This window comes from Siphateles boraxobius, unplaced genomic scaffold, assembly GCF_051911475.1.
Source record: "Siphateles boraxobius isolate OS27281-9 unplaced genomic scaffold, OSU_SipBor_1 99, whole genome shotgun sequence".
NCBI lineage: Eukaryota > Metazoa > Chordata > Actinopteri > Cypriniformes > Leuciscidae > Siphateles > Siphateles boraxobius.
The window spans coordinates 2,118,166-2,141,700 of record NW_027509229.1 but is presented as its reverse complement, the minus strand read 5'-3'; the positions used below and the strand labels follow the sequence as shown (position 1 = coordinate 2,141,700).

General features: G+C 42.7%; 1 long non-coding RNA gene across 1 annotated transcript; it reads right to left on the bottom strand.

Moving 5' to 3' along the window:
- Positions 1 to 9,637: 9,637 nt before the first annotated feature.
- LOC143733411 (uncharacterized) lies at positions 9,638 to 11,312 on the bottom strand. The gene is made up of 3 exons (XR_013201349.1): positions 11,211 to 11,312; positions 11,023 to 11,124; positions 9,638 to 10,746 (listed from the first exon to the last, which is right to left on the bottom strand). It is a non-coding gene; the product is annotated as an uncharacterized LOC143733411 (long non-coding RNA).
- Between the last annotated feature and the right edge of the window lie 12,223 nt (positions 11,313 to 23,535).

Here is a 23,535-nt window from a genome sequence, read left to right as displayed (position 1 = left end):
CAGGAAAAACAACCGAACTGGCCGTGCTGCGACCCTCCTCAGAGAGTCGCCACCCAGAGGAAGCAGAGGAGAAACGATTTCTCGAAACCGTCCCTCCCCAGAATAGTTTATCTGTTTTTGCACGACGCAATTCTCGAATAGCGTCAGTGCTGACAACCTCACATTCATCCATGTCTTTATAATTTACCCACCAGCGTTGTCTAATAAATTTTTTTATTTAGATGGCTGGTGGGTAATGTCGGGGTTAAAAATGAGGACGCCGACTCGGGAGAGAGAAAGCTATCAAGCGTCTCTTTAACCCGAGGCACTGTCATACCATGATACTTAATACCCATAGCATTACTATAGTTAGACGTTGGGCATTAAACACATAAAATAGAAACCGACTTATTCCACGATCTCGACACCTCAGTGTGGTGTGGAGATAGGGAAAAAACGGCAGTCCCCGACGAGGAGGCTGAGATACAGAGTTTTTCTGTTTTTAGATTTATTTCATCTAATAAACTCTTTTTATTTTCACTCTCATAATGTTCAGCTGGCCAGAAAATATTTAACTAGCAACAGCACTAGATAAACCTCCTTTTAAAGCTCCTCTTTATTCAACAGAGTTATGAGCTGACTTATTTATTCATTTATTGAAAACTCAAACATCTGCCTTTTCTTAATATCTTTATTTGTTTTGTTCTCTTTTTCTAAACAAAACACTAACGATACCAATTCCTCGGAACTGGAAATCTACAGCACTGGATCTGCCAGGTGAAAGCTGAGATAGGGCGGGGCCCGTACCAACCCCCGCTGTCAGATCCGTTTGCGAACCCCAAAATGCGAGTCGCCGCCGTGCATCGGCAACAGCGGGACCCGCGCGGGGTGCGCGAACCGAACCGTCCTCCTCGAAGAACGCCCGGCGGGAGCGGAGCGTCCTCACGGACAGCTTCTCGCAATGCTCACAGTCAGCCCCCTCGAGAACTGACTGTGGCATGCTCCACTCCCAAATAGTAACAAAAAGCTGATGTGTGTGTCCCCACCCGTGATATAACGTGGGCAGGGAACAACACAAAAGCTGCTTGCTCTCTTTTGCCATAATATATATATATATTGCAACTTGACAGACAACAATAAATATGAAAAGGACAGAATACACAGATCGCTTGCTGAAGGCAACAGAAGCTGTCGCGGTCTGTTTTCTGGTGTGCTTTATAGCTTCCTGGTCTATGACGTCACCGCCTATGACGTCTCGCTCTTCTATTGGACTGATTATACACGTGCTTCACGACGCAATCACGCAGAGCGTTCCCACCGCGTCTCAACGCAGCTAGAGTTCCCTTGAAAGGGAACTTGTCAAGTAAAAAAAAAATATAGATTGAAGTTCAGTTTCCCAGAAAATAGCTCAAACCACTGTTACACAAAATAAATTCCTTTCAATACCCACAATACCAGAACCAGGCTCAAATGACACATTCAGAGATTGAAGGGTTTCAGGTCAAAAAATACATATATATTTCTTGTGCATATTTTTCTAGTTTTCTAAGAGCAATAATAACACAGGGGGGAAAAATCCTGAATGAGGTTATCATAATTCTTGCATGAAAGGGTAAAAAAAAACACAAACGTGCCAAAGGATTTGGTTGTATTTTGGTAATGTAATGACGTCATATTTTAAAACGTCATATTCAAACGTGCAGATTACGTTATTTTAACACCCAAATAAAACGTCCCACAAAAGTTGCCGTGCTTTTGTTTTTGTTATAGACAACATTCGCGGCTCATCTGTATGGGCAGTCTGCATTCATCCAAACATAGACCATACACTAAATGAATAACAATTAATAAATGCGTTCAGCATTCTGTAACAAATATTCCTAGACTATTTTAAGGTGTAAAGTGAGCAGGATATATAGTATAGGGCATTGAATCATGCTTATTTGCATTAGGTTCTCAGAATAGACATGACTTTGTTTTCCTCACTGTAATTCTTAACTTGCAACATTCGCAATAGGCCTACATTAAGACATTTTATGCGTTTGTCTTAATACTAAAGTATGTCAATCATCATTAGAGCGCCACCCTCAGGCTGCATGAATGCAAGGACATTATGTTTCCAAAAGTGTGTATGACGTGTTCAGTGATGATTAGCGTAAAAAATGTTATCATAAAATTAATACGCTATTAAATGAGAAGAGACAACTGAGAGTAAGCATTCACATATCACCTCAAAGTCCTTTTGATACTTGATAATCAGGCTGCCTACAGCGGTCTCCCCAGATAGCGAAATTTGTGCGGCCCACCTCTGGGCCATACCCTTGCTTCAATTCTGGCCCGCTGCTGGCTGGGCCCCCGGCCCAAAACTGGCCCACTCACTGAAAACTGATACAAATTATTTGCTCTGGCCCAGATCTGGCCCATACACTGTAATATGACTATTATTGTGACTTTTGGCCCAGATCTGCCCCACACACTGTAATATGACTATTATTGTGACTTTTGGCCCAGATCTGGCCCACACACTGAAATATGACTATTATTGTGACTTTTGGCCCAGATCTGGCCCTCACACTATATTGGACTATTATTGTGATTTTTGGCCCAGATCTGGCCCACACACTGTAATATGACTATTATTGTGACCTTTGGCACAGATCTGGCCCACACACTGTAATATGACTATTATTGTGACTTTTGGCCCAGATCTGGCCCACACACTGTAATATGACTATTATTGTGACTTTTGGCCAAGATCTGGCCCACACACTGTAATATGACTATTATTGTGACTTTTGGCCCAGATCTGGCCCACACTCTGTAATATGACAATTATTGTGACTTTTGGCCCAGATCTGGCCCACAGACTGTAATATGACTATTATTGTGACTTTTGGCCCAGATCTGGCCCACACTCTGTAATATGACTATTATTCTGACCTTTGGCCCAGATCTGGCCCACACATTGAAAATTACTATTATTTATTTGTTTGGCCCAGATCTGGCCCATATACTGTAAAACTGATCTGGCTAAGTGTCATCTGAATGTTGGTTGGTCCCCGGGCCAAATATGTCCCATACAAAAAACGTCCAAATGTACTTGTAAAATAAACACAAATTCAAAACTTGTTATCCATTTAAAATGTTGTATTTGCAGTTAACAAAACCAATGCAAACAACACAAAACCTGAAACTGATTTAAAACAACAACAACAACATAAAAAAACAGATGTCATGATCCTGGTATCCTTATCCTTTACTCTATCTCCCTCTGCTGGTCATATTTGTTATTGCATCCTCGTACACACTCTCATTCACACTCATTATCCCATTCATCTCCAGCCGTTTCTCATTATCCCATCTGTTCCTCTTCTCCGCACCTGTTTCCCACTTTCTCTGATTCTACTCCCTATTTCTAGGCTTTCCTTTTCCTTTTTTCTTTGTCAGATTATTGCCAAATGCTGTGTATCTACCTGCTCATTGATCCAGTGGTTTTGTACTCTGTCCTGTCTTGGCTCGTCTCGTCTGCTGGCAGAATTATTCTGATGACACTGTGCTTCGTCTCTGCTTACCCAAAGCCTCGGTAAATGTGAGTGGTCTTCGGTTTGGCGTTCCCGCACTCTCTCTCTACAGACCCAGCCTGTCTCAATCGTCTGGGATTCCTGTTTCGGCTGAAGCCAAGAATTTCTGTTTCATTAATTGAGAGACTTTTGTTACATTTACCAAAGACTGTCTTCTGTTCGAGTTTTGCCAAGCGGCCACCTGTGTTGTTTCTACTGAACTGAGATTAAAGAATATCAGCTCACCTTTGCGTTTGGGTTCTCTGTTCACTCTTCTGACAGAATAATCTGACCAAGATGGACCCAGCGAAGGACGCTTCTCTTCAGTCGGCACTCGAGATCCAGGGAGCCATGCTGGGGCGACATGAGGATGAACTAGCCGTCACTCGTCATGCCATGGACTCTCTCGCGGCTCGCATGTCAGAGATTTCTCAACAGCTTCATCATCTCCGGGTCGATTCATCTCCGGCAAGGAGTCATGACATTCCTGAACCTAGAGTGAACAATCCGCCGTGTTATTCCGGTGAGCCTAAGGAGTCTCGATCCTTCTTAACCCAGTGTGAAGTTGTCTTTTCACTACAGACTACCACGTACGCTAATGATCGCTCTCGCATCGCCTTCATCATCTCCCTGCTGACTGGCCGTGCTCGAGAATGGGGTACAGCTGTCTGGAGCTCCGAGGCCGAATGTCTCAGCCGATATTCCTTCTTCAAAGAGGAGATATTACGTGTCTTTGACCGCTCTGCTAGTGGCATAGAGGCTTCTCGGCTTTTGTCTTCTCTTCGCCAGGGGAGGAGGACAGTGGCAGATTTTTCTATTGAATTCCGAACCCTGTCTGCTTCCTGTGATTGGAACGAGCCAGCTCTGGTAGCCCGTTTTCTCGAGGGGCTCAACGCCGACATCAAGGACGAGATCCTAGCCCGCGAAAGCCCTACTCAACTGGACACCCTGATCGACATTGCCATTCGAGTGGAGAGGCGTTTTGAGGTTCGCCGCCGCAGCCGCGGTTTTGATAGGACTTTTCTCTCTGCTTCTCCGACCTCCTCAGCTTCCTCCTCCACTGCCGAGACCGAGCCCATGCAGCTGGGAGGTCTGCGTATCTCTGCGGCTGAGCGCCAACGCCGCATTTTGGCCGGGCTATGTATGTACTGTGGATCTGCCTCCCATCTTGTCGCCACCTGCCCGGTAAAAGCCAGGGCTCACCAGTAGAGAGAGGGTTACTGGTGAGCGCTTCTACCCTAGACCCTCCGCCACGCACTCGCACTACTTTTCCGGCCCATCTCCGTTGTCCAGGAGTTTCCGTCTCATGTTTGGTCCTTATCGACTCGGGCGCCGAAGGCAATTTTATTGATGAAACCTGGGCTCGAGAGCAGGGGATCCCCCTCATTATTCAGAAGGAATCCTCTCCTGTCCACGCCCTCGATGGTAGTATTCTCTCTCGAGTGCGATATTCTACTGCCCCGGTGAGTCTCACCGTCTCAGGCAATCATCAAGAGACAATTTCTTTTCTAGTTCTACATTCACCTTTTAATCATGTTGTTTTAGGCCATCCCTGGTTAGTTGAACATAATCCTCAAATTAATTGGTCAAATGGCTCTATTCTTTCTTGGAGTTTGACGTGTCATGTTAAATGTTTGTTGTCAGCTGTTCCTCCTGTCTCTTCTGTTTCTGTTTTTCAGGAGGAGCCAGGTGATTTGTCAGGGGTCCCGGAGGAGTACTATGATCTTCGAGCGGTCTTTAGTCGTTCCAGGGCCACTTCTCTTCCTCCCCATCGGCCGTATGACTGTGGCATCGACCTCCTTCCTGGCACTACTCCTCCTCGCGGGAGACTCTATTCTCTCTCTGTCCCAGAACGCATGGCAACGTCTTTGTCCAAAGGGACTTTTATTCGTTCCGCCTTCTGGTCGTCTAGCTGTCCTCCAGTGGGGGCACTCGTCCAAACTCTTCGCCCATCCCGGCGTCCGGGGCACCGTCCAGGTTTTGGTGGCCCTCTTATGAGCGTGACATTCATTGCCTCGTGTACAGTCTGCGCTCAGACTAAGTCTCGTAATTCTCCTCCAGCCGGTCTGCTACGCCCTCTCCCGTTCCCTTTTCGCCCGTGGTCGCACATCGCTATGGATTTTATCACGGGTCTCCCTCCTTCTGAGGGGAACACCGTGATACTTACTGTTGTAGACCGTTTTTCTAAGACCGCTCGTTTCGTTCCGTTACCTAAACTCCCCTCTGCAAAGGAGACGGCCCAAATTGTCGTCGACAAGATTTTTAAGATCCATGGTCTCCCCACGGATGTTGTTTCCGATAGGGGTCCCCAATTTGCTTCCTTATTTTGGAAGGAGTTTTGTCGTTTGATTGGTGCGTCGGCGAGTCTCTCCTCCGGTTTCCACCCTCAAACCAATGGCCAGGCCGAACGAGCTAACCAGACTATCGGTCGTATTCTCCGCAGCCTCACGTTGCGTAACCCAGCCTCCTGGTCTGAACAGCTTCCCTGGGCTGAGTACGCCTTTAATTCCGCACCGTCATCCGCTACAGGGTTATCTCCTTTTTAGTGTTGTCTCGGTTACCAGCCCCCGCTATTCTCCTCACAAGACTCCGACTCTAAATTACCATCCGTCCAAGCCTTTATTCAGCGTGCTAAACGCACTTGGAGAGGGGTTAGATCTGCTCTTTGCAAGTCCCGTTCCTGTACCCGACGGTTTGCTAATAGGCGTCGAGTCAAGGGCCCTCGTTATTCTGTGGGTCAGAGGGTTTGGCTGTCCTCTACTAATCTTCCTCTCCAATCCTCTTCGCGTAAGCTGGCACCAAGGTTTGTCGGTCCGTTCCGTGTCCTTGAAATTCTTAGTCCTGTCTCTGTCAAGCACAAGTTATCCGCTAACCTTCGGCGCATTCACCCGGTCTTCCATGTGTCCTGTATAAAGCCGTTATTCGCGCCCCTCCTCGTCCTGTCACTTCTCCTATCCGAGTTGAGGGCGCCCCCGTCTATAGAGTTCGCAAAATTCTCGAGGTCGTGGCCATCAGTATCTGGTGGATTGGTAGGGTTACGGTCCTGAGGAGAGAAGTTGGATTCCATCCTGGGACGTCCTGGACAACTCGCTGATCGATGACTTCTACCGCTCCCGCCAGTCTTCCTCCTCATCTGCGCCAGGGGGCGCTCCTTGAGAGGGGGGGGGGGTACTGTCATGATCCTGGTATCCTTATCCTTTACTCTATCTCCCTCTGCTGGTCATATAGACCCTTTTACTGTTTGTACACAATGATGACGTAGCAACGTATGCGCGCGCATATTGGCAACGGAAGTATGGCGAGAATCAGCAGCGTGTCAAGCTACGCGAGCGGATTAAGCAACACAGACAGAGAAAGTTATTTCAAAAAGTTGACTTTATCAAATGGTATCCGGCTACCAGATCCGTGTACTATAGTGGAGTGGATAGAAGACGTTAGCAGATGGCCAAATATACAGTGGCCAGATATATATACGTATTTAGTTGAGAAACCGAGCGTGTACACCCGAGAGAAATTACGAGCATATAAATCACTGGATGCTTATGAATACGTTGTCTGTGGTCATGTACAGAACGTCAAATACCATGACATAGACTCTGAGTTTTGTTTGTTGAAATCAGAAATTCTTCCTAGTCAAAGACAAGGACACAAGACAACGATGTATGAGGCTTGGGTTATAATCAACCAACGAGAGAACTACGTCCTCACGGCGAACTGCACCTGTATGGCGGGGTAAGTAGGCTATTATTTGGTGTTGTGGGCTTGTAGTTGACATACAAGATGAATTATGCTTCAGTGTTACTGTCCTTTCAGGTTTGACTTAGGCTTAACCTACTCTCCTTTACATATTCTCATATGTTCTCATAACCAGGGTTTGAAACTACAATTTTTTTTTCAAAATACACAGTGCCAACAGTGTTCAAAATGTCAGCAGCCAGCCAATATCATTCAGTTACATTCAAAACCTGTTTAGGCTTAGGTCGTATACACACATAGTAAGTCAGATGTTTACTTACTTCATAGTCAGAGACGAAATTTGGCTGAAAGCAAATGTTACTTTCAAACCCTGTTCATAACATTATTGATCAGCCAGTAAGTTTATTATGTTTTTGTGAAATTTCAGGCTTGGGTCATGCTGCAGTCATGCAGCTGCAATATTATTCAAAGTTGAGCTCTATGTTAGGATGGGAAGGACTGAGAAAGCAGCAGTTACATCTGGAGTGTGCATGTGGAAAGGCATCAGCAGGAAAGAAGTCAGACCAGCTCCATTGAGGGAAATCAGCTTCCAAAAACCAAAGACGCTAGACAGGCAGCTCCAAGCACCTTTAACATCTGCTAGGAAAAATAGTATCACACCCAGAGGCATGTAATAGTTGACAGCCTAGATAAGCTACCTATTGCCATAGTGTTTTGACACCATAATGTAGCATGAGAAAGGTGTAACTTGGTGATCCAGAGATGAAAATGCCTACAGACACAGTTTAACTTTTATCACTATAATTTGTTAGTTTGAATAGGTCTGCGTTTGTCTTCAGGTTACTTATTTTTTTTTAGAAATTACATTTATTTGTTGTATATTGTACACCTGTGTGTGTAAAGCTCTGATGTGAACATTATGCAGCACAGTAACTGTGTCTTTTTGTTGCTCTATTATCAGTGTTGACAGATGATGACATCCGGGAACTGCAGGCTGTGGACCCCTGTGCTGCAGTGCTGACAAGCCTGGAAAATAGTGACACAGACACCGCATCATCTGACATTGATTCAGAGGAGCATCCTGACTTACCTGAGCCATTGACTGCATTATTTGATGTAACACTCCGGGAACTCTCACCACAGGAAATGCGGGTGAAATGTGAGGATACATTTCACAGACTTAAAACTACACTACAACCTCATCAATGTGAGAAACTGGAAATTGTGACACGGCAACAGTCAAAGTCAAAGGACTGGTACACCTATAGGGCTGGTCGAATCACAAGCACTAAATTACACCAATCGACCACAACTGACAAGATCAGCAAAACATACCTAAACGATATAATGCAGTATAAAAGAACTGAATTAAATGTCCCATCTGTGCTCTGGGGTAAGAACATGGAGGAAACGGCAAGACAAGCCTACACTGCATATATGTCCCAAAGCCATCCAGATTTCAGCGTCAGCTCATGTGGCTTAGTAGTGAAACCTTCTGAGCCACACCTTGGATCATCACCAGATGGGATAGCAAGATGTACCTGCTGTGGCAAATGGGTGGTAGAGATCAAGTGTCCCTACAAATACAGCGATAGCCTTCAAGGATGTACAAAAGATGAGCAGTTTTGTCTGGACAAGTCATTCGCATTGAAGCATTCACACACATACTACTATCAATGTCAACTTCACATGTTTGTGTGTGATGTTAAATATTGTGACTTTGTGCTGTGGTCCAAGGAGGAGTTAATTGTGCAACGTATCCTAAGAAATGAAGAGTTTTTGAAGGAGGCTTTGCCAAAAGCACAAGACTTCTTTATCTCGAAGTGTGTTGCCTGAACTACTGACAAGAAGACATGACCCTGTCTTGGTATCACAGAGAGCCTGCAAATACGGTGAAAGGCCAGATTTTGGAAAAATGATGATCTGTTTCAAATGCAGAAACCACGTTCACTACACCTGTGCACACATAAAAAGGAAGCCAGCAACATGGTTATGTAGGGAATGTCTGAGAGCTGATGTTTGAATGATTAAATTTAGGACTGGGAAATGTTTTGTATTGTGTTATGAATCTGGTCCATATTACCCAGACCTACATTTATTGTTTTCCTTAATTTGTTCCCTACATTCATTCTTTTCCATCATTCTTTCCTACATTTATTCTTATTCTTCACATTTATCCTTTTCCTTACATTTTATGTTGTTATTGATTTCTGTGTGTTGACACACTTCTGTTTAAAGTTTTATTTTGTAATGCTATAGTACTTTAATAGTAACTATGTTGCTTGCATACATTGAAATTAAACTACTAATAACTATTAAAAATTAAATTGAAAAGCACTGTGAATTGTTGAGATAATCTTGGGGAAGTACAGTATACACACCAGTGGCAGCCAATGTTGGGAGGTTTATTATAATGCATTATGTTTCATGTACAGTAAATAGGTTTTACAAATGTAAATAACGTTAAAAACTAATACATGGTAATGTGTTACTCATTTGGAAACAACACTCTTACAGAGGTTTGTGAGGGCACCACATACAGTCACAACATCGTCTAGCATGTTAACCTGCGACACTGGAATAACTGTTTGCAAAATCTTAAAGTTTTTCCACCTACCAATAACTCGCTCCACATGGATTCTCACACGAGAAAGTTTTCTAGATGTGTCAACTTCCTGTGCAGAAAGCTGCTTTTTTCCTTTTGTGAAATGAGGGATACGAAGGGTTGCACCATAAGCTGCAAGCTCGTCTCTGATGAGAAATCCCCTGTCGGCTAAAACCTCATCCCTAGGCTCCAAAAGTTCTAAGAAACCTGACTCTTTTGTGATCTGCTTGTCTGAAACCCGTCCACCCCACTCAGGAGATAGAAATGAAATCGCACCAGCTGGAGTAATGGCGATTCAATATTTAATTGTGTTGTTGTGTTTATAATTTGACCATGTCTGGGCCCTGGCAGTCAGATTACTGGGTCTAGCTATGAAAATTTCTGTGCAGTCTATTATGCACCGGCAGTTTTTAAAGTTCCGCTTGAATGTTTTTGGCATATTTTTAAGTATTGCGCCCTTACTTGGCCATTTAATGAGTGGCTTAAGGACCAAGGCCATACCAGGGACCCAGCTACGCAAAATATTTGAAATCTTGGTTTTTGATACTTTAAATCTATATGCCAAGTCAGTATTACATAGACCCAACCTTGATTTCATCAATATAACCAACAGGTGGTCTTCTAGTGTAACTTTTTGGATAATTCTTTCTAAGCTGCCCGTTATTTTTGTAACTAGCCACTCAAAGAGCACGGAGGTCAGTCCGGTGAGAAAAAACAATTGTCCAATGTTGCACTTAACAGTTGTGTAGGAAAATGTAGATTTCTGCAGCTCCTCTTTCAGCTTTACATTTTCTGCTTGTAGTGCCTCAAACTTCTGACCCAGGTGTACATAGTCCTCCTGAAGCTGACTGTGTCTCCGGTTCAGGTCATCATATTCCCTCTTTGTAACTGGGATGTCATCTTCAGCTTTAATAAAGAAAAGTGAAAAATTAGCATGTGCTGCAACCAATGCAGATAATTTCACAATTGGGGGTTCTCACACATTTTATTAATGATTTTTCAAAACTTTTCCATGATAAAAGAGAAGATACTTTATTGATCACAGGGCGAGATTTTTCTTCTGCATTTGACTCATCCAGGGGCCTGTGTACTCATATACAGATATGCAATTAGAGCAGTATGCCTGGAAGGAGCACACACACACCCTGACAATCAATCAGTTAAGATTAAATATATTCATACCTGGACAATGATCCATGCTGCATTCTTGTTTCAGAGTTTTAGAAGGAACACATATTTGCTGCCGTTATAGGTCTATCATCTCTCCTCATTTTCCTATGGTACCTACAATAAAAACAGCAGAAATGTGCAGTTATGCAAGAGAGAAAAACACACTAAATAGAACAGAGGGGGAAATTAAATATTCTTACTCCTCCAACTTTGCTCCGGGGTTCTGGCTCGGTTTTGTGTACACAAACACAGAAGGCACAAAATCAGGACTACTAGAGTCCAATGACGCCTCACCTTCAAATAAAACACACACACGTTTTTTTACTAGCCAAATCTACCGCCAGTTTATCAAACTTTACCTGCATTTGAATATTATTCTACATCGTAAAGACAATCACTAATGTAAACGAGGATTACTAGAGTCCAATAATGCTTAATCTGCAAATAACACACACACACAGTTTGTTTACTAGCCAAATCCAAACCAATTTATGAAACTAGCTGCATGTGGTCATCAAACTTCAGCTGCATTGATAAACTACACCGTAGGCTACAGACAATCAATTATGTAAACCATGCTTTCCATTAAACTCAAGAGTACATAGATAAACTTACCTGATATAAAGTGGGCCCTACAGACGCGAGCATTTTTTATTATGTCCTCGCTCCAATCAACATGTTTAATCGCCTGCAGCCACAGGCGCCGCCGGTTCTTCTGAAACGGCCGTGATCCTGTCGGAATCCTATAAAACTTAAGCCCCTCGGTGGAATATCGATTAGTGCAACCGTAAACGCAACACCCAGACATTTTGATGCTGGGTTTTGATAAACTTTCGGAGTTGCTAACCATAGACTGTAAAAAATAGTTGCTAACACTTAGAGCCAGTGGGAAACAACACCACTTCCGTTGCCAAAATGCGCGCGCAACTATTTGATCACGTGGGCTGTAAAAGGGTCTATTTGTTATTGCATCCTTGTACACACTCTCATTCACACTCATTATCCCATTCATCTCCAGTCGTTTCTCATTATCCCATCTGTTCCTCTTCTCCGCACCTGTTTCCCACTTTCTCTGATTCTAATCCCTATTTCTAGGCTTTCATTTTCCTTTGTTCTTTGTCAGATTATTGCCAAATGCTGTGTATCTACCTGCTCATTCATCCAGTGGTTTTGTACTCTGTCCTGTCTTGGCTCGTCTCGTCTGCTGGAAGCCAAGAATTTCTGTTTCATTAATTGAGAGACTTTTGTTACATTTACCAAAGACTGTCTTCTGTTCGAGTTTTGCCAAGCGGCCACCTGTGTTGTTTCTCCTGAACTGAGATTAAAGAATATCAGCTCACCTTTGGGTTTGAGTTCTCTGTTCACTCTTCTGACACAGATTTTTAAAACACTGATTTCAAAGACGGACATTTTCTTTTGAAAGAAGCTTCCTTTTCCTCCCGCCCTCTCGGTCAGCAGCCAGCTGAAGCCACCTCTTCATTGTCCCTTCTACCTCTTTTTCAGCAGCATGTGAGGTGAAGGGGTTTCTCCGAACAGCAGCTTAAGTGTAAATTAATATATTGTAATGTCAATCTGATGTCTCAAGCATAATTTAAACATATCATCTGAGAGATACATTATATCCAAAAGAATCTTCTTACCGATGACAACATCTTTCAACTGAAGGGAGGCCAACGACATTTTGCCATTGACCCCCCTCCAGTTGAGCTGCTTTGCCTAATTGTTGGCAAATAGCCGCCGAAGGACATGCCATGTACAGTCACGTACGTCAGTCCCACCAATTTGCCCCAAGTAGTTTACCTGAAACAGAGTAAAGGAGAAAACTCAAAAGAAAGCAGCATTACTATGAGCATGCACTACCATGTCAATGAGCCTAGCTCTTTTCTATTGTGGTCAAAGTGTTTGCCATGGGGACCTGCAAATTGCATGTTGTGTTTCAGATTTGTGTACATAGTTTTGTGAAAATAAAAAACACCATCACTTTCAGAAGCATGATCAGTAATTGAGTGCAATCAATTTCGTTAAAGGTGACCTATAATTCAAACTTGAATTTACCTTGGTATAGTCAAATAACAAGAGTTCACTGCATGGACATGACATAGAGTGAATCTCAAACTGGACTGTTTTCGCGTTCTCATTTAATTCACGTTTATGAAAAACACCCCTGAAAAACGGTCGGTTCTCCACACAATACCGACTGTGACGCAATAGTCGGGATCATTAATATGTACGCCTCCAAATATTTGCATAATGCCAGCCCTCAATGCCAGGCGTAACTGCGCAGCCGAAGCATGGCAGTTGCTCAGTGTGGATGTACACATGAACACAAAAGTATTTTTTAGTTCCTTCATCTGAGCCTCTGAAGAAACAATGGGTTAATTTTATTTTCTCTGGAAATTTCCAAACATTTCACCGACTGTTTCCTCAACTTGGGCCAATACAGAGCTGGCCTCGGATCGAGCTACCAAGCAACACTTTCTGATGTGTAATTGTTCAAGTTCAGACAGGTAATCTTTCTCTCAAAATCGTTCAATACTGTTTATGCATCAGTAAGTCAAGCCAGTGACTAAAATATCAGCTTCACATCGTTTCTTTTAGTAGGATGAAAATAATCGTATTTAAATTGTGAACAAATTATATACAGAAAGCGATCAAAGAACAATCTTTCCACACAGCGCGAGTTTATCTGGACACTTGCCAAACTCGTTATGAAATCAATGGCGCACGTTACTGCACAACGAAGCTCTTACTGTATTTACATCATCGTGTTTGCATTGGTGAAAGCATTAGAGAGTGCAGAAACTGCTTTGCAATGATAAGATCTTCATTCTCGCGATCAACACACTGTCATCTGCTCAATGCTCATCACGGCAACATTTTATGTGATGGGAATAGATCTAAATACTTTAAAAACATCTCACGATTCGTTAATCTCGATAGCTGTTATAGTAAAAACGTATAATAGCAGTAGTAAAAGTATTCGGGAGAGAGTTTCACATCTAATGCGTAGCTATTTCATATGCAAGCATGTCAGCCAATCACAGCAGTGGCCGTGGTTACACTAAATCCCACAGCAGACACGCCCCTTCAAACAGAGTGTTCAAATCAGAGGCTAAAAGCAGGCTAGGAAAAATGCCATTTATTTCTAAATTATGATTATTTTTTATCTAAAAAACATACTAACATTATAAGGGTAACCGAGGACATTATAAAATAATAAAAAAAAACATTCTAGGGCACCTTTAAAAAAAAAACAGAAAAATGCTCACCATTAGAATTTTAAAATCTGCCGTCTGCTGCAACCTCTGCTCCATGTTGAGGAGATGAGGAAGGTCTTGAAGGGGCAGCAGGCCTTCCTCAATGTCAACTGCTGGCAGCGATGTTTGCTGATGTTGCAGCAGTTGCAGAATGTTTAATATTGTCACAGGATCTGCCCATAGTCATAGTCTATGGAAAAAATGGTTAAGTGGAAATCACTAACCTGGTTCTGATGACTGCTGGGGAGTCCACCTGAAGGTCTGAGGTGCTGTATGAGAATACAGTGTTCTATGAAATTCATCACAGTACACAGACACACAAACATCAGTCAGAAAGCAAAAGAATATACTCACATAAAAAATTGTCTCCCGGTTCCCAGCCATGCAGCATCTCTGTGAAGAGCCCCTGAGATGCTGGGGTTTCTGCTGGAGTGGTGGGGGCTGGGGGTAAATTGGGTTTTGGGGTGACTGTAGTAGGGGGGGGGGGGGAGAGAATTTATGGGGTGGCAGGAGGACGGGATTTCTTATGTGGAGGGGAACAGTCCTCCTCTGTTCCAGTTCCAGACCAGGTGGTCCAAGCCGGACACTCTTCCTGTTTTAAAGAATAAATAAACACACAATCAATCAAAATTAAATGAAAATAATGTTCAATAAGAAACTGGTCTTTCAAGATAACTTAAAAGGGGAAAGGCAAAATATTAATGAGCAAATTGACATACGTTTTACGCCTTAGTGGCCTTTTACATGACACTTCTGTGTCTGATTGTAAGTCAGACAGTGTCTCTGCTTCCTTTGCCTTCTTTCTTCCCTCTTCATAACAGACTGTAAAACACAGATGCAATGCACATTATTCAATCTCCTTAGGATCACTCTGCAATACAATAATTTGAATATGATTGAGTACTTTGTGGTATTCGTCAGCCTCTGCTACATTAAAATAATATTATACTGTATCTTAGACAATGGTCATGTATACAATAATACATTATAATAAGTTAACTATGAACCGTGAGGTGCTATTAGCTGAATTTGGCAAAAACTGTATTGGATTAGAATTGAGAAAGCACAAAAATATCAGACATACCAGTTGAATACATAATGCGGACCTCCCAGCGGTCCTAGGTGATGTTGGGAGGCGTTCCAGTTTTAATGGCCTGGTGGAGGGCCATACCTCTGAGTGCACTAGGCCAACAGCACTGGCCATCAGTTACCCACAAGGATGGGACCAACTCCACCTCATGGGTTTCCAAGAACTCCACTACATGAAACATTGCTGAACAAAAACATGGCTATGAACATACAAACAAAACAAATGCACTGATATATACATAAGATTTACTTAAAGCAGCACTGCTCATGTTCTATAAACAAAAAAACATAACATTTTTTAACTTACTATAAACATACTGAAAGATTTTAACTTATTCCACTATTTGTGAGAATATTAAAGGAGAACTCCGGCAAACTCGACAATCGACTACTATGGACTTATACCATATTTACTTCCTGTTTTCGGGTCTAAGTCCACAGTAGTCGATTGTCGAGTTCGCGCGCGCGATCATTGGTAACTAAGCAATTCAAGAGAACGCGCGTGAACTCGACAGTCGACTACTGTGGACTTCGACCGAAAACAGGAAGTAAATACGGTATATGCGCTGGCTAATAAAACATCACTTTTATTCATATCTTTCACATCTACTGCAGTCAGATTCACCGTGTTCACTCTGAATAAAGTCACTCACATGGCTGTGCACTTGTAATGACACATCAAGGATGTTAAGAGGCTAAAAGCAGGTTTAAAACGTGCCCCATTTAAGTCAACAGGGTACAGATTTTAAAAAGAGGATAACACGGTGTAGGCAACACCGATTTGTGTTGTTGTTCTCTGTACTGACAGCACTCCAAATTTATAAGAAATTAGCTCAATGTTAAAATTGACCGGAGTCAAGCACAGATTAACGCACGGGGCTACTGGGCACTTGCCCAGGGCACTGGGCCAGCAGGGGGCCCTGTAAAATTTACTGTGTCTATACTTTTCAAATAATCATTTTTATTTTATTTCTTTTTTCTGTAAAATTGTGTTAACTATTGAGGAATAATGTGTGTTTTTTGCAGTTGCAAAGTATTAACTAGTAAATAAATCAAATAAATAATTTGAATGTATTGCTGCGCTGTTGAGAAGGACATCTAGAGGCGAGGGAAAAGTCACGCGTAGAGGACGGTTACTCAAAAACCAAAACAAAAATGAGTTTAAAACCACAACTTGTTTAATTTAACGTAAAGACCTGGATACTAGAATTACTAATTAAATAAATGTCAACTAGCCTAAATGCATTGATTAGAATTGCCATTGACTAAAGATTTTTCTAGTCGACTAGTAGTCATTCATTTAAGCAATTAGTCGACTAATCTCACGTTAATATTAATTTCTGCTTAAATACTGAGTGCATGGAGGCATACCCTATTCTGCGCTCAAGCAAGCACATGCATAAATATTGCCGCAACGCACCGGCAAAAGCAGGCTAATGATACTATATGTCTGGGGGAAAAAAACTAGGCATTTTTATTGTTTAGTAATAAGAAATATATATTCATCATGTCTGTGAGGCACTAGCATAGCCAGAAAAGCGTCTCTGGGTGTGCATAAGAAAAACTGGGTGTGCAGCATTTATTGTCAGATTAATGTGCAAAAAAACCTTGACCCGGCGTATCATTAATTTTACAGAATAGACTGGGCTGATGTGTAAAACTATACTCAGGCTCGGCACAGAATCATAATACCATATAAAATATAACTCAGGGCTCAACATTAAGGCTTTTCATGTGCTTGTCGTTCGAACAAGTAAATCGGTCATTCACTCGTCCAAGTAAAAAAATTGCTTGTCCAAAAAAATTGGGATTTTTTTGGTGTTGTAAATACAATTTATTCTGAAGCAATATTCTCATCAGTGTTCAGTCAGCTTTTACATATTTAAATCTGCATATTTATGATATTTTAACCTTTATAAAGAGCATGTTCCCCTAATCGGTTTAAATATATGCTTCATCTTTCTTTTTAAATTCTTAAATTTATTCAATAAGTTCAATTGAAATAGTAAGAAACTATATGGCTATTACCAATCAAATTAATTAATTTACACTGAAATATTACAACTGCATTAAATAATGTTATGAGATTGTTTTAACTATTTTTTGAATATACAAATAGAATGATGGCCTACTTTTAAACACGAAATTAAACCACCAGTAAAGGGCGGCAGATCACCGTATTGATAAGTGAGTTATTGAGTCATTTATTAAAATGATTCGTTCAAACGGCTGAATTGTTCAGGAATTAGGCAGTTGTTTAATCGGTCATTGAATCTTTGACTCAACCGATTCATTCAAAGCGCTGAATCATTCAGTTATGCGGTTATGTGTTCCGGTGAGATCATGCACTTTGGTTCTGCTGTGATCTTTGTTTTGAACTATTTTCGCTGCTCAAACAGAACAAAAACAGTCAATATTGTGTCTAAAATGTAAGTGACTTGATATTAATTACTTGATTATTGAACTGTCATATGAAATCAGTGTCACATTCAGCACACGTGGTCGTGTGTTGGGTAACTTTATCATATGTTATAAATATAAAAACTCCACATGAATTTTTGAACCGCTGTATGTACATTAAGTTTCTTTGTATGAACTGCGCTTAATGTTTTCATTTCTCCTCATGAGGCGCGAGCCTCAACAGCACAACCTTGTTCCCGTCAGACAGTCAGCGGCTGTTTGCGGATTGTTTGGCAGTCTGAATGTCGGCACTCGGCAGATATTTTTTTTAACATTAATAATTAAAAAATTAAAATATATTTTAAATGTACAAAATTTGTAAGTAAACAACAATAGTCCAAGTTTAGAAAAACATTTTTATTAAGACTTTAAAAATAATTCTGCATCTATTTTTAGGTGTGCCAGCTTCCACTGTGGGTGGCACCGGCACACCCTGGCACACCCGTGGCTACGCCTATGCTGTGAGGCTATACACTGTGTTTCAGTTCATTTTTGAGATGCGCTCCAGTTCACCCCACGGAGACCATGAAAGCGCGCCCTGTTTGTTTTATTTTATTTGACAAAAGCACAACGTTTTTGTTATTGTGAGTATACAAAAATAGAAGTAGCTAATTGTGACTGATGCATTATTCTTTTCTGTATAGGCCTATGACCAGAAAAGATTGAGTATTTCAAGTTGTTTCCACTGTTGATAGGAAAATGCAAGTGTTCGCGCCGACGCCTGTCATGCAGTGCGCGCTGCACACTCCGCACAAACACTTTGGATATGCATTTATCTAGGTTAAAGTTAGAGCGAGCTGCCATGCCAGACGGATAAGTCATTCATGTTTAACAAATCAAATCATGCATTTTACCTACCGTGAGTAAGCGCTGCACCAGTTTGAAAAAGGTAAAAGCGTAACGAGAGAGGGGCCCCACACTAAGGGGGATGCAGAGATGTTGCTCTGTATATTAACATTTCTGATTGTTTAAATGATCAGCCCTCGGGGGTCCCCTTAAAATGCCTGGCTTGCCTGCCCTATTGCGGCGCCTGTGCATACAGGTGCAACACTGTTGTCCAAAAAATTGGTGAAGGGACATCCGTGCCCAGGGTACATCATCGCCATAATCCGTCCCTGACCGGAGTTCTCCTTTAAGAAATCAATTACCAGGGCCAGTTGGACTATGATTAAAGTCATACTCTAAGGGCCGGTTTCACAGACAAGAATTAAGCCTAGTCATAGACTAAAAACGTTTCATTAAAGATCATCATTGAATTTTTGTTTTAGTCATATGTGTCTAAACAGTTATTAATCTAAAATACATTTATATACAGTATATAGTGAATATTATATATGACACATTCTATATTGTGTAGTGTACAAAAATCAAAGATTAATGTTCCCTCTGAAGACAATGTTCTAAATGGCATCATTGACTCATGTGCAGTAGTGGCACTGCAACAAAGTTGTCATGATTTGGTAACCTCACATATTTCTGAACATGTCCATGTAGCTCAACAACTTTCAGCTGTGATGAGATTTTTCCAACCTGGTAGATACCCAACTTGCATGAGTTCAGAGGATACTGAAAAAAAGGTTCCATCAAGTCATATTCTCTGATGACAATGTAAATCTTGTGTTGTGACTGCAGGATGTTTTCGATCAAAGCAATGCGGTCACCAATCTTTAGACATCTGTCTCCCTCACTTGATACATTAAATTTGGTACCAGCAATGACAAGCTCTTGAAACTGAACAACTGGCATGTCCACAACAGAGGATGGAACTAGTCCACGGCTATGCTCCTTTTGCAACTCTCTCTTCTCATTCTCTATTAAATTATCCATTTCAGAGATTCGCCGAATAACCAGAGCTAATGGATGGTGCGGAGTTCTTACCATCTTTTTCATCTTACCCAAGTAGTCTTCAAATGGAAATCCAGATATTAAGTCCAGATGTCCATGCAGTTTAACATCGTCAGAAAGATGCGTTAGCCCATGAACATTGTAACTAACAAATTCAGGACCATACAGTTCGCTGAAATGTGCTACAAATGACACAAGTAATGTGTGTGCAAATTCATTAAGTGCTAAAGACAGTGAAGGGCTTGCAAGAATGAAGATGGCAACAGATAACAACATGAAGTTGTTATAGACTGGAGCTGACAATACATTGCAGAGAAACACTGGTCCTGTGTACAACAAGAACTGTCGTAACTCTGTGGCTTTCCACCTGAGCCTTTCTGAAAGTGCCCTGGGTTTACGAGCGAAATCCACAAGAATGAAAGGTCTTGAGCCTATGAGTTGACAAGAGATTTCTTCCATCTGATGAGACGACAAGCGGCAAGACAAGGGCCCTGTTCCAAACCACAAATCCAACAGTCTACGCACTACTCCAAGGCAGACTAGGTGCATATAGTCATGGGGAAAGCATGACACCATGCCAATACCTGCATCCTTTAATGGTGAATTTCTGACATGATGGTCATCATCAGACATTGTTTCAAATCCAGATCAGTGCGACGTATCCTGTTGACCTCTGGAAAGGTCATCCTGTGTTTAAGATAACCATCAGTTTGGTCACACTTATCACAAGCAGAGTAACCAGTGTGACCTTTGGTTCCTTTAGTAAAAGCTCTGGCTGGAGCATCACAGATTACAGAGGCCACCTGCATGAAGCACTGCTTCCCATTGATAATAAATCCTCTGCTCAGCACTTTTAATTCACTGACAAAATCTCTTAAATACTCATCAAGACAATTTGGCTTTGAGTTCCCACAAAACAGAGCAATGACAACAGGCTTCTTCACAACACCCTTTAGCAAGCCGAGAACTGGACAAAACTGTAACAAGGAGCTCTTGAACAAAGGCAATCCATCTATATTCAGCTGCAACTTGAACACGTGGCTGTTTGGAATGTGAGACCAGATTTGTTCCATGCTTTTTGCAAAAGCTTTCAAAATGCCAAAGTAGTGGTAAGTACCACCAGCAAGAATGTTGATGCTGTATAAGGTTGTGGTTTTCAGGAGAGTCCTGGCATCTTTTGGTAGAAAAGGATGATGTACCCTCAAGATGGCAAGAAGGGTCAAAGCTACCAAAGACACCCTGAAATGAAGTGCCCAATCACACAAAGACTCAGTAAGAGTTGTGCTGACATTTCCTATGTCATCATCATTCTGGGACTCATCATCGCTGTCAGATATTTGTACTTGATCCCCTGGATCAAAGTTTCCTACTGGCTTAGAGAGATCTGCTGCAGAAATATCAGGACCACTGTGCAAGTCATGTTCATTGTGATAGGAAGCAAGTATAGAACTTACCTTTTTCACTGCTCTCTTTCTAAGGCTATGTCTATCCATTATGTGTTAACTAAGTGTGTATCTCACCTGAGTCTCTTTCTTCAGTCTAAGGAAACAGCCAAATGAGAAATTAACATCATCATACAAAAGAAATCACACAAATACATCACTAACACACTTTTAACAATTTTAACACAATTTACATTATACACCTAAATACTAAGGGTTATCTGTCATGATCGCGGGATGAACGACAGGAAGCAAATGCAAGTTACTCTTTTAATGAAGTTCAGTAGAATATGACACACAGTACAGCCGATGGTGAAGTGACGCAGGGGCTTCGGTGGCCAGGACTCGTGAAGACGTGCAGTGAAGACGTGATGACAACGAAAACCCCAATCCACTTGAACACGAAGACGAACAGGAACACCAGGCTGAACAGGAACACAGGAACACCAACACCGAGGACCAGAGACAACGTACTGACAAGGATGCAGAAACAGAGGTAAGAATATATATGGTTGAGAGATAACGTGCAGCTGGTGAGATGATGATGATCAGCTGGAGCGGATCCGGAGTGCCAATCATTCACGCCCACACGCACGTGCACTCATACAACAACATAAACACGAGACAAGAAGAGACCAGAGAATACGTATACCGTGACAGTACCCCTCCCTCTAAGAACGCCTCCTGGCGTTCCCAGACCCCCTTACCTGTCGATTGTAATCATCAATAAGGGAGTGATCCAGGATGTCTCGAGCAGGAACCCAACTTCTCTCCTCCGGACCGTAACCTTCCCAGTCCACCAAGTACTGGAATCCGCGTCCCCTCCGCCTAGAGTCCAGAATCCGATTAACCGAATATGTGGTCTCCCCATCTACGAGCCGCGGTGGAGGAGGAACCGGGACCGGCGGATTAATGTGTGAATGAAACAAGGGTTTAATCTTGGATACATGGAACACGGAATGAACCCTCCTGTACGCGGGAGGTAATTTGAGGCGGACTGCCACCGGACTAAGGATCTTGGTGACAGCGAACGGGCCGATAAATTTGGGTGCAAGTTTATTAGAAACGGTGCGGAGAGGAATGTTCTTAGTTGAAAGCCACACTTTTTGACCAACGACGTATACGGGAGGCCTTGACCTGTGGCGATCGGCTTTGGCCTTGGTGCGGGCCCCCACTTGGAGTAGAGTCTCCCGGGCTCTAGTCCAAGTGCGGTGACACCTCTGGACAAAGGCGTGAGTGGAGGGGACCGCAACCTCGGATTCCAGACTGGGAAAAATAGGTGGCTGGTAACCTACACTACACTCAAACGGAGATAGGCCCGTAGCCGACACTGGTAACGTATTGTGCGCGTACTCTACCATAGACAGTTGTTGGCTCCAAGAGGAAGGATTCTTGGAGACCAAACATCGTAACACTCTCTCCAAATCCTGGTTGGCTCTCTCGGTTTGACCATTGCTCTGGGGATGAAATCCAGAGGACAAACTCACAGTCGCCCCCAGTAATCTGCAAAACTCTTGCCAAAATTTGGACATGAACTGGGGTCCCCTGTCGGAAACTACGTCTGTCGGGAGGCCATGTAACCGAAAGACGTGATCTACGACTGCCACCGCTGTCTCCTTAGCTGAAGGTAATTTGGGTAAGGGAACAAAATGGGCTGCCTTCGAGAACCGGTCCACCACAGTCAAAACTACTGTGTTACCCTGGGAGGGTGGGAGGGCGGTAATGAAATCTAGGGCGATATGGGACCAGGGTCTCGAAGGAACCGACAACGGCTGAAGTAACCCGTCTGGAGGTCGATTGGAAGTCTTACCAGTGGCACAAACCGAGCAAGCCAAAACAAAATCGTGAATGTCGCGAGCCATAAGTGGCCACCAGAATCGTTGCTTGACTAAAAATCTAGTCCGATTTACCCCTGGATGGCAAGCCACATTGGAACCATGACCCCACTGAATAACGTCTGACCGTAATCCCTCCGGCACGAATAATCGATTCGGTGGGCAACCGGGCGGAGGCGTTACCCCTTCCAAGGCCTTAACGACCCTCGATTCGACCTCCCATGTGAGTGTTGAAACGAATAGCGTTTCGGGTAAAATACACTCGGGAGTAGACGGGCGCTCGGAAAAATCAAATACACGAGACAGGGCGTCGGGTTTGATGTTCTTGGAACCCGGACGATAAGACAGGGAAAATTCAAAACGACCGAAAAATAGAGCCCACCGAGCCTGCCTGGAGTTCAATCTTTTAGCGGTTTTAATGTACTCGAGTTTCTTATGATCGGTCCAGACGATAAAAGGTACCCCCGACCCTTCTAACCAGTGGCGCCATTCCTCCAATGCTAATTTAACTGCCAACAACTCTCTGTTACCAATGTCGTAATTGCGTTCGGTGGGTGACAATCGATGAGAAAAAAACGCGCAAGGATGCATCTTGTC